At 27.5% G+C, this 12,024-nt stretch overlaps 1 non-coding gene across 1 annotated transcript; it reads left to right on the top strand.

Moving 5' to 3' along the window:
* Positions 1 to 11,446: 11,446 nt before the first annotated feature.
* Positions 11,447 to 11,536, top strand: MIR160B (microRNA MIR160b). The gene has a single exon (NR_048768.1). It is a non-coding gene; the product is annotated as a microRNA MIR160b (primary transcript).
* The last annotated feature ends 488 nt before the right edge of the window (positions 11,537 to 12,024 follow it).

Genomic DNA, 12,024 nt, shown 5'->3' on the forward strand with positions numbered 1-12,024 from the left:
AGTAGTAGGGGTGGGGACGTTAGTTGTTTACTAATTTTTATAGGGGTTCAGTTACAAGACTTAGTGTTGAATAGCCATACAACATGGCGGGGACAAAAAACTGACTAAGCACTAAGCACTATGCCCCATAAAGGAGAAAAACAATCAAAAGGAACAATTTGCCCCTTCTTTTATCATTCATATGCATATCTTAAGCTGAAGTGACATTATGAGAGATATCTTATACTCAAGAGTCGGTGAATATTTGTCACGTAAAATTAATTAAATTAATCAATATCATTTAGCGCATATCATGATGCTTTATTTCACGTCCTATAAAAGTTTTGCTTCTTATTTTGCAAGTTAAGTAATGACTTGTAATTTGGCTTTGTTGTATTGATGGGTGATGACTGATGGGTGATGGGGTGATGCCTTTTTGGACCAACAAATCATCTATGACATGTAGTTGATGGAGAACAGTGTCTCAACTAATGGATAATTGTTGAGATTTTTTCCCAAATATTAATTTTTCCCGTGGTTAATATTGAAACTCTAAATATCGCGTAGTATTTATATATCTTTATATTATTTGATTCAAAATTAAAAAATAGTTATGAGATAAAAATAATTATAAAGATACATCATACTTAGTCTGTATTTTTTATTTTCATTAAAACTTTCGAAACAAAGTACTACTTACCAACAGCAATCGCAACGAGTCAGAGTCTGGTACGAAACCCCAACCAAAGTACTTTAGATATGGAATGGAATGAATTAAAGAAGTTGAACTAAACATGTTATTTCTACACACATAAAGTTGATTATGAATGTTAATCCAAAATAGCTATATACATATGGAAAGGAGAGGAGTGCGTGTTGTAAGATTTGACTAGAGAACAAGATAACCTAGTAGAGTTTGTTAAATTTTTAATTTTTTTATTATTAAATGTTAATTATTATTATTATTAATTTAAATTTGTGATAATTTTATCTTTCTTTTTTTTACTATTGGACCAATCGTATATCTCTGATTAAATTCTTACTATTGTTAACAGATCGACCTTACAACTGAAAGAAAGTCCCACAGGGCACTCCAATTCTAACAACCATACGAATATTCACTTACTCCCTCGTTATATTCCACCTCATAAAACAAAAATGCACTTGAAATTAACATAATAATTAATCCCGAAGGTAGTAAGCTGAAGCTTTGTTATTTTCTTGGTTCCAGAACCAGTTGGAGAGAGTTTGAAACCCTACTACTGATCACCAAACATAGCTAACTTGTTTGGATTTTTTTCCCCTGTAAATACTTGTAAAAGAAGAAACCAAGTAAAATAAATTCATATTTTCTTCAAAGTTAAAATTAACGTAAGCACCTTATAGTTAAATTTAAATTTAAATTTTAAGAATAGCTAGCTCAATTCATTTTGATAATTATGAAAATAATTATAGAAAAATATATATCCACCAAAAATAAATTATAGAAAAGTATGTCTAAAAAGAGAAAAGCCTCTTCGATAGGACATTTATTTTTCCAGTGCCTTGTTGGGTCCTAAAATAATATCTGAACTTAATCTGAACAGGCTTGCTATTAGCAACAAAACCTTTTTGTTCGAAGATTTGGTGCGTATTTAATATAGTTTAATTTAAAAGGTTCTTAAAATAAGCAATTGTTTTTGTTTTTGGGTGATCCGAGTCAGTGATATCCTCAAATGGGAATCAAGAACTAATCACTTGAAATATTAAGATTTATTTATCTTAATAAAAAAAAATTTCATACGCACATCCAAAAAAAAGATCAAACTCTTAATAATATATTTAAGAAATAAAATAATTTATTCAATTACATCATACACTAATTAATATAATAAGGGATTATTTTATAAACTTTAAATATTAGTTTGAATTATGTTAAACACTCTATATATAACTCCTTTAAGATCAACTACCATATATTTGGGATGGGAACAGGAGAAAACAAATGCTCTACAATGTGACAGGCCTTTTCAGATTGTTAAAATTCCTAATGTAATTATGGTAAACATCATTGACCCTTGAATCCCCCTCTTCCATGAGAATAGGACCAATAAGGTGATTCAAAGGAGCAAGGACAATCACTTATCTTTCCAAAAAGAAATCAAATGACAAATGGTCGCGGAAACCCTAGCCCACCACGCAATCAAATTCAAGGGTAGCTTTTGAAATAGTCTTCCAAGAGCACAAGAGGTGCAGGGGTGTGCAAGTACGATTCCTTCACTATTTCATTACTTTAGACACATAAATGTGTTATGAGATTAAATCATTACATTCGGTATAAAGTGTGTTCTCATCATTTCTTTCGATAATCATTTCACGCGAAAAATAATATATGGTAAAGGGCACAAACCCTCCTACCACTCAATTGCAGAGTGTAAAAATCATTACAATTTTTTCTTCATTGAGAAATACCGATTTAAACCTAAATTACAATACATGAATAAAAAAAATATAACAAAAAACTACATTTTTGCAAAATTCAATCTTTCATTTCGACCACTTAGGCCTATTTAGTACTACCCTTTGCTATAATGCCGTTAACGACTGTACTGTTAACTGAGAGGTATTAAATACAATTTGCAAAAAATACGTGAGTATAATTTACTTAATAAATTGTCTATTTCTCTAGATATTGTATTAATAAAATTAATTAAATATTATCTTAATACTTGCGTTACCACCACTCTAATGAAAATTGGAATTCAATTTATAATTATAATTTTGTGCTTTAGTTTTTTCACAATCGAAATATAAAAATTAAAAGTTTCAATCAAATTTAAATCAGTCAAATAGAAATCATGAAATATATATATACACACACGCGCACAAGTACGCATTAAATTTTGATATAACTACTTTTGTTAAATAATATTTTTTAATATATATATATATATATATATATATATATATATATATATATATATATATATATATATATATATCCAGTTAAAAAGTTACATTTTAATATAATATAGAGTCATTTCATTTATCGAATTCAATAAGTATGTTATATTTAATAAATATATTAATTTCTACTAAAATAGTGATTATTTTTAAAAAGAATTATTTTTTTCAAAAGAAGCTGTAAGAAAAATGAACCCTTAATCGTACAAGAGTATCACTGCGTTTTATAAGTATTAAGTGTATCTATGAATGTTTAGCTGAAATTGGGTTTTAGATAAGTAGGTGTATTCTAATATATTTTGAAATATTGTAAAAATATATTTAAAAAAATCAATTAAAACACACAATAATTATATAACTAAAACACACACAATAATTTTAATTAAGACTAGAACATGTTCCTTCTTCATAATTGTTTTCCTGTAGGACAAGTTAGTTGGCAGAATATTTTTCATCAGCAAGACCCCATCAAAATTAGTCAGGCCCTTTTTGAAAGGAATAAAACTTTGAATTTAACATAATCTGACTAGATTACGTGCACCTTCGAAGGATAAGACAACCAACCACGGAACCATCTCTTATAAAGCTTCATGATTGAAAATGTAGCAAAGAACATTATAAGCGCGATGCATATTTTATGCAGGGCATATTAAGTAAAAAAAATAAATCAGTTGGAATAACTCAATTAGTGACACAAGTTTGTATAGAAGAATTCGATTTCCGCTTAATACATCTGATAGTGTCACTGCTAAAAGAATTTTTATTTTAGCTTCACTGGCAGCTCAAATGCTCTAACAATGTTAAGTGTACTCCACCCAAAAGGTTAAGCATTGATATCAATAAAATGACGAGTTTAGTTTTAAAAAAAGGGAGTCGAATTGGTACCCTTTAAACATTTGTCCAACTCGAAAGATATTAAGAAATAAACTTAGCATTCAAAAAGTGACCCAAAAATGGTTAGCAAATTTAGAAAGCTTGAGAGTAACTTGAATTAGGAGCAATGTAAAATAAGATATTTAACATTGCATACATGATGTTCTCGGCTGTAAGCAACATTTAACACCAATTTATTTTTCTGATGGGGTTTTCAACTCATCGAATTCTCCTTCAGAGAGCATAATGAAAAACTTTCTGAATGAGCTTTACTCAATATGAGATCTCAACTATATCTCTCCACAACATCGGACCTGTGGTGGTTTAATAATGACTTAATAACAGGTAGTTTGATATAGGTCCAATAAAATTAATTAGGATAAGCTTTGATGATATATATATATATTCTTCATTTGAAGAAAAGGTAAATAATTTTAGAATTTAGGATTTAAGTATAACTTAATCCTAAAAATTAACTCATACAATAAGAGTTGTCTCACTTGTATAAATTATTTTGCTGACAATACTAGTCAATGTAAAATCCTTAATATATTATTTTACATCAAGAATTAAACATCTCTAAATAATTCAATAATTATCTGATATCAAGTGACCATGATTTAATCGTCACAAAGACAATAGCTATATGACATACTATAATATCCTCTTAATATTTAAGTCTCAAATAATTTAATTCTAAAAATTAGTTCATAAACGGAAAATTATACACAATAAAATATAGTATTTTAATTACATTATTTGTCATTTTAGAATATTCACCAAATAATAAGGCAAATGAAATGTAACTTGATAAAAAAAAAGTCCAATTTTATTTTATTTTTATAATTGAGTTAGTTAAATTACTCGTGCATGTAGTGAGTAATTAATTATGTATGTATAAACATTTTGGAGAGAAAGTTAGTTGGTTATTTGTCTCCCGATAGTTTATATATAACCAATTACAAAGCATTAAAAGAATTGATCAGTAACTCATTTACTACATCCATCAAATCGCTTTAAACTGAAGATTTGTAACGGGGTGGGTCATATACATGCATTTCCCACTTTTATCGTTAATACTATATAGCCATGGTGGCTGCCTTCAAACTTTTTTGTAATTATTTCAGCACCTCTAGTGCATTTATATATATAAAGTAATTTTCTTAAGAAACAAAATCTAACTTATGAGTGTCAACATGTTTCAAAGAAAGGAGAAAGCAAGAGATCGAACGTGAAAAAGTTATCTTTAGGCTTGACAGATACATTGCAAAACTTTTGTAAGAAATAAGCATATTTATTTATAAACAAAAAAAAAAGTATAAAAGATGGGGGTAAAGATGGAAAATAGGTTTTTAAAAAATAAATCGCCTTTTATTTCCTTCAAAAAGTTTGTCTCCCAAACCGTTGAGGAAGGTAGAGGTGACTTTCATTCCTCCATTTATTAAATTAATTTTCCAAGAAAGAAAAGAATTAACTTTTTCATTACTTTTCTATCTTTCACATTATTTTGCTTTATGCAAATCTCCTTTTGTTTCCTGTTTTTCACTTTTTTTTTTCTCACTTGATTTTCTATAGGCCACGTACGTATCTGAGGGTTTGCTTATACGCTTCCTGTTATAGTCCGTGCGTGTGTCTCACACTCTCACTGTACTACTGCTCATGTGATCTTTGAAATGTTAATTTTTAATATTAAAATAATGTGACTCTACATTTAATTATTTAAAGTGTCCTTAAAGCTATTACCTTTTTGACCAGAAACTTCAACATTAGACTACAGAATCTAATACTTAATTATTCTTGTGTTGAAAATAAAGGTATCATACTACCGCCCAACTAATTAAAAATGATTTAGTAACATATATTTTCCTGCCCCCTTACTAAGAAAAAATCACATCAGATTTGTTTGTATTGTTCAAAACTTTACAAGTTCACAAATAATTGCAACAATTTGTATCTGTATGAAAGGTGTGAATTTGAAAGTGATATCAAGTTATGTAGCAATGCAGTTGAAAGACAGCGAATATATACAAAGAAAGAGAGGGAAGAAAAGGAAAGCAGATATAACTAGTTTGGGATTCTCAATCTAATGTCATAAAATGTCACATCCCTTATTTTTTAAAAATAAATTAAATAAATAAAAACCCGTCTTGTTTATATTTTGGGACAGCTAAATTCAAATCCAAATCTTAAGCAGAAACAAAATTGAAGATCTCTTATCATCACGTTCTTCTGTTCTAATTTCTTTACAACGAAACTAATTATTCACAGCTAGCTGTGTAAAGTGTGAGAAGTAAACAAAAAGGTTGAAAATGGAAGATGAACCTGACACCTGTTGTTTTCGTTGTCAACCCTAACATTCTATTGGTGGCCATATTTTGACAGGCAAAGATTCTCTTAAAGATATCGACCATTCGTTGATCAATCACACAGGGTAATTTTGGCCACAGGACACCCTCTGCTATGTAGCTTAGCTTGCTATTTCAGTAACACTTTTATTATTATTATTATTTAAACTAATTCGTGCAACCCTCTTTAGAAATTTCACTCAAAAAGATAACCAATCCCACATTTCCAAACAAAAAACAAAAGAAAGAAACAAAGAGAAAAAGGGAAACAAAAGGAATAGTTTTTATGTCCAATGAGTTGGATAAGGTAGATTAAAATTCATACTAAATTAAATGCATGGATCAACCAATATAAAGTTATTTCAACTTTATTAATAAGTAATTTTGAGTTTGAGGTTTGGACATATACAATTGTGTTATGTATTTTTTTTTTTTTTTTTTGCATTCATAATAATTATATTCATCTTAATATGATTGTGTCTCGTGGAAGAAAAGTGTAATCAATAAAAAAAAATATTATTACAAGAAACCTAAATATAGTTTATTGCAATGAAATTGAATGAATGTATTTGTCACGTATGTCAAAATTATTGATTTTTGTAATTGTTTTAATTAAAAATTATATTTATTATGAATTCGGTTGCAACTGTGTAAATAAAATAATATGTAATTAGATTATGTTTCACAAAATATTTGAGTTAGTTTTTAATTTTTTTATTAGTTAAAAAGTTTACTTGATTGTTCGGTAAAAAAAATTCTTAATAATTTTTGGTGTTTTTAAAACGACAACTTTTATCTTTTACATTTGTATATTTTTTTATCATTTTTATCCTCAATAGATTTATCTAAATTTTTAGTTATCCTTTTTAATAAATTATGATTTTAATATTTTTTATTATTTTACACTTTTCAACTATTTTAACAACTAGTTTTACTTAATATTTATTATTTAATAAGTTAGTTTTTCAATTTTCAATTTCTAACTTTCAGTTGTCAAATAAAAATAATTTTTCAGCTTTTAGATAATTTTACCGCTTTTAACTAATTTTTCAACTAATTTTATCAAACATAATCTTAATGATTCTACTCAGTTCAAACATCACCTTCAATAAATTATACCTGTGGTCTAAACAAAAAATAATAATTATCATGTCATCTATTAATCAATATATAAGGGTGAACTTGATACACATTATGCAGGATAGAGGGAACAACACATACAAATACTTGAGCAACTTTTTATCATGTACATTGTTTGATCAAAATAGTATAAAATTTATTAAAATATCCTTCTCAATATAATTTATATTATTGTTATATATTATGTAAATTCAAAATACAAAATATATACAAGTAAGCTAACTAGTAAATAATGTGATCAAATTAAAAAATACACGACATAATAAGGTTGTTACAACTAGCTAATAGACGACAAGATATGCGTGTTTTTTAAATACTTTATACCTAAGACAAAAGTTGTCTCATGATTTTCTAGTTAATAAAAGTTGAGCTTTTGTCATATCCAGATGTGTTTAATATGTGTTATCTCAAATTCAAATCAAAAGTGAAACAAAAATATTTATCATGTTCAATATCATATTTTTTAGCAAATCAAACATAGCCTAAAAGTTTAATATAAACATGTTCCGTCAATAGAGAAAAAATATTATACTATTAATCAATTGAAAACCATCATTAATATAATTTTAAAGGTAGTAATTATATATAAAAATTTGTAATAAAATGATAGCATAATAAATCATTAATGTCAAAAGTCAATGTCTCTATATATTATGAAAAAAATCTAACAATACCATAAATTTTTTAATTTTTAAAATAGTTATCTTATTAGTCATGACAATAATAATTTGTGATAGGAAGATAATATAAAATAATTTTATAATTTTAGTGAATGTCTATTAAACTCATATATTATTTATTTTTAGAATTTAACAGGAATGCACTATTAATATAAATATTTTTTATATAATCTATCAATAAAAAATATTTTTTATATAACTTTTAGAATAATTTATTATAAAAGTCAACAAAGTTAGTGTTTAATTAGATATACACCAAGAACAAAAGTTTGAGTTTAGATGACCTACACTTTTTTTTTTTGGTTGTTGTTGAATCTCTTGTTCTTGATATAACATTGATAAAGTAAATTTGTATAGGATGTCATATTTTTCACCGATTTAGTATATATAAATTATCCTCCTAAAAAAAGTATATATATAGATTAAATTCAATGCTAAAAGTTTGAATCATAGAGTTGTTCATTTTAAAAGAAGACTTTACCCAACGTCTATTTTTAACGGATGGTTAATCTCATATTTATGCCTTGTAAGATATCGTTCAAAGAAAGAAAAAAAAAAATCTATCACAGGAAGGGCTCAGCATTGGGGGCGCAAAAAGATTAGGTTATAACAATTCATAGTCCTTCATACACATAGTGTTGGTGTTAAAGACATACACGTCTATTTTTTATATATAGTTTTCTGTTTCACATGGCAAGGCTGTGAAAAGGCTTTTTTTTTTTCCCCAACAATCTTCATGCATGATGGGGGAAAATAAAAATAACCTTCTAATTCTAGCATTTTTTAATTTTGCAATGACAGAAACAATGTTAGAAATTAGGACCTTATGTGTATATTATTCAAACTTCATCATAAAGCGGACTCCAGTGGTATTTAAATTTTAATTAATACAAATTAATTGTAATTAAAAAATTTCACATACAAAAAATTATTTTTGTCAATCGAACTCCATCATATATTATCTGAACAATTTAACCTTAACTATTTGTGATCAATCATTGGGTCATCTTTATTATCCTTTATAAAAAAATATGAACAATTATAATAAGATAAAATTTATAATTTAACCTTATATTTTATTAATATTTATTTTCTTTCTTTCAAATTAATCACGTAAAACATATTTATAGCATTGATATGAAAAATATTGTGTAGACAATTATATTTAGAGTAAAATGCATGTATGGTGGATGAATTGGATATAATATTTCACAAAATATTAATAATTTTTTTGTAAATGTAAAAATATAAGAACAAACATTTTACTATTTCATTTCTATCTGTACTTGTAACGTTTTATCATTTCATTGATATTGCGTGACTTTATATGCTTTTTGCCGTAATTTTTGTTGTTATTAACAGTGCAGTGCCACTACTAAAAATTAGGGTGGGGTCTAACATCATGCCATGATTTTTCATTGATTTTTATTTATTTATAAATTTCCCGTATTCTGAGCAGGGTGATATGATTGCGCTCATGGGTTGAATGTTTTACTTTTCCAGAACAAAAGTCAGTCAAAGAGATAATTTGTCAAAAATTGTAGAATGTGTCCATCAACGTTATACATACACATTATTGCTTTTATAAAGCAGTAGCAAAATTACAATGGACAAAATATATAATCGATCTATAAATCAAATCATAAAGTCCTTTGTGTCCCCCATTTTCTTAAGTCATAACCTAACTTTTCATTTCAATTTTCCTCAAACATCAATATTCTACAATGTCTAACTAACTAAAGCAAAATAATTGTCTTAAAATCGGCATTTGTAGATAATATTTATTATTGATTATAGCCATCAATATTTCGGTCAAATTTTTTTTTATAAAAGTGTGCACACACACAATTTCTTTTTCGGCTTTTTACATATCTAATTACTTGAAGCTTCTATATTTGTTGTTTTTGAAAGGAAAGTTTTTATATTTGTTTTCTTTCTCATATTTAGCTGTAATATTTTTTTTAATAAAGATCACAGTAATGTTCAAGTCAAGTAAAACTATATTGAACAACAAGTTTTTTCTTTAAATATTTTAACGTAGTTGCATGTATGTTCAGCTCAAATATAAAATTACTAATTAAGTTGAGATTCATGTGATCATTGAGATATATTTTTATTAAATATAAAATATAAAATAAGCCAATTAATAATTGAATATTTATATAGGTTTTTATAATTTAATGAAGGAAAAGGAAATCAAGAATTAATTCAAAAGTTGAAGTTTTCCAAGCTATATTCCCAACAACTCCCCCTAATAAAACACATGTATAAACAAACGTAGCATGTTAGAGCAAAAAAGGAAAAGAAAACACGCAATTAAAGGCACTAATATGAGTAGCTAAAAATCTGAGTGGTGGAATTTGGTGACAAGGTCAGGATTGGATTATTCCATTCTAAAATGTAAATTAACAAAAAAGGGTTAGTGCAAAGCTGTCCCTGGAAGGAAGTAGTAGTATAATCAATTGGTAATAAAATATGATTGCATATAAAGCAAAGGAAAATAAATAAATAAATAAAGTAGATAAAGAAAGAGGTGATGGGGGGGAAAAGAAAAAGAAGGCACATTTTGGTAATACTTCCCCTCCTTTATCTTTCTTTAGCTTTATTTTTATTTAAAGAAAGTTGAGTGATGAGGAATCCATGTCCTCCAAGCACTCCCAGACAAAATGAGCTTCAGAGAAGAGCAAAAGCACACTTAGCTTTATGACCCAGAAAAGGAGATTTCAAACAACATAAGGCTAGCTTAGGAAATTGCGTGGTTACTAACCCAATTCAATTCATATTTCTCTCTCTTACCCTTACCCTTACCTTGTGTTGGTGTCTATATTTATTGGGGGGAACCTTGGCTTCAGGGTGCAACCACAACCCCACATCTTCCTCCTTTCCCTCACACAAACCCCACTATTATTAGCCAGACCTTAATCCCCCTACGCTTAGCCCACTGGTTTGCTTGTTTTATGCCAATTCAGTAGGGTTTGTGTGGGGCTTTCAAACCCATTTGATTATGACTAAGTTCCATTCTCTATAGATCTCCCTGAAGCCTGTGCTTCCCCCACCCTCAACTCAATATATACTACCTCCATCTCCTCCTTCACTCTTACTCTCCATCCCCTTCTACCTCTTAGCAATTCTTTCTTTTGTCCCTTTCTCTCCTTTCCCCCCCTCTACCTATCTCCACCTTCATCTTCGTCCCCATCAAGGACTATCTATCTATACATCTAGGTTTGATCATCCATCATCTTTTTCATGTTAACCATATAGTAGCTAGGTCTATTATTCCTTGCACTCATCACTTTTATATATACATTGTTTAAAAAGTACACATCATATAGTCATGCATCATTGATAACTTATATATCCTTAGGATTAGTTGTAGCTAATTAGAATATATAGAGAGAGAAAAAAAACTTGATGTTGTACATGTATGTCTAATTACACTCATGCTTAGTTAATTACTTTTTTAATTGTGTCACATCATGCATACATATGTGTATGTGCCTGGCTCCCTGTATGCCATTTGCATAGTTCATTGAGCATCAATGATCTTTGTGAATGGCGTATGAGGAGCCAAGCATATTCCATGTACATTCATGGAGATGATCATGATCGAATTTTAATTTATATATGTGAGTAAATTAAAGAGTATGTAAGTAGGCTCTTGCACTATAATGGTGTAGGTTTTTTAAAAGAATTATCATAATAGATATATTTTTAAAAAATTACGAAAATAAATAAATTGTGCTTTGAAATATGATTTCACTATGAAAACTCATGTTTAGATCATTTTGGTTTTCAAAAAATTATTATACTGAAATTATATATGCACATACGATTGTAGTTTTTTTAATTTTTTTATTATTAAGAATTGAAATCAATCATGTTAAAATACGATTTCAACATATTTTTTTAATTATTTCAGAAATCATATTTTAACATACCATCTCATTAGAAAAAAACTAAAATCATATTTTAACATATAATTTTAATTTTTAGAAAAAAATATTTTAAACAAATGAAAAGTGAAATCTTATTTTGATATATGATTTTTTATTGTGAAATCGAAT

Source organism: Glycine max, chromosome 20, assembly GCF_000004515.6.
Source record: "Glycine max cultivar Williams 82 chromosome 20, Glycine_max_v4.0, whole genome shotgun sequence".
NCBI lineage: Eukaryota > Viridiplantae > Streptophyta > Magnoliopsida > Fabales > Fabaceae > Glycine > Glycine max.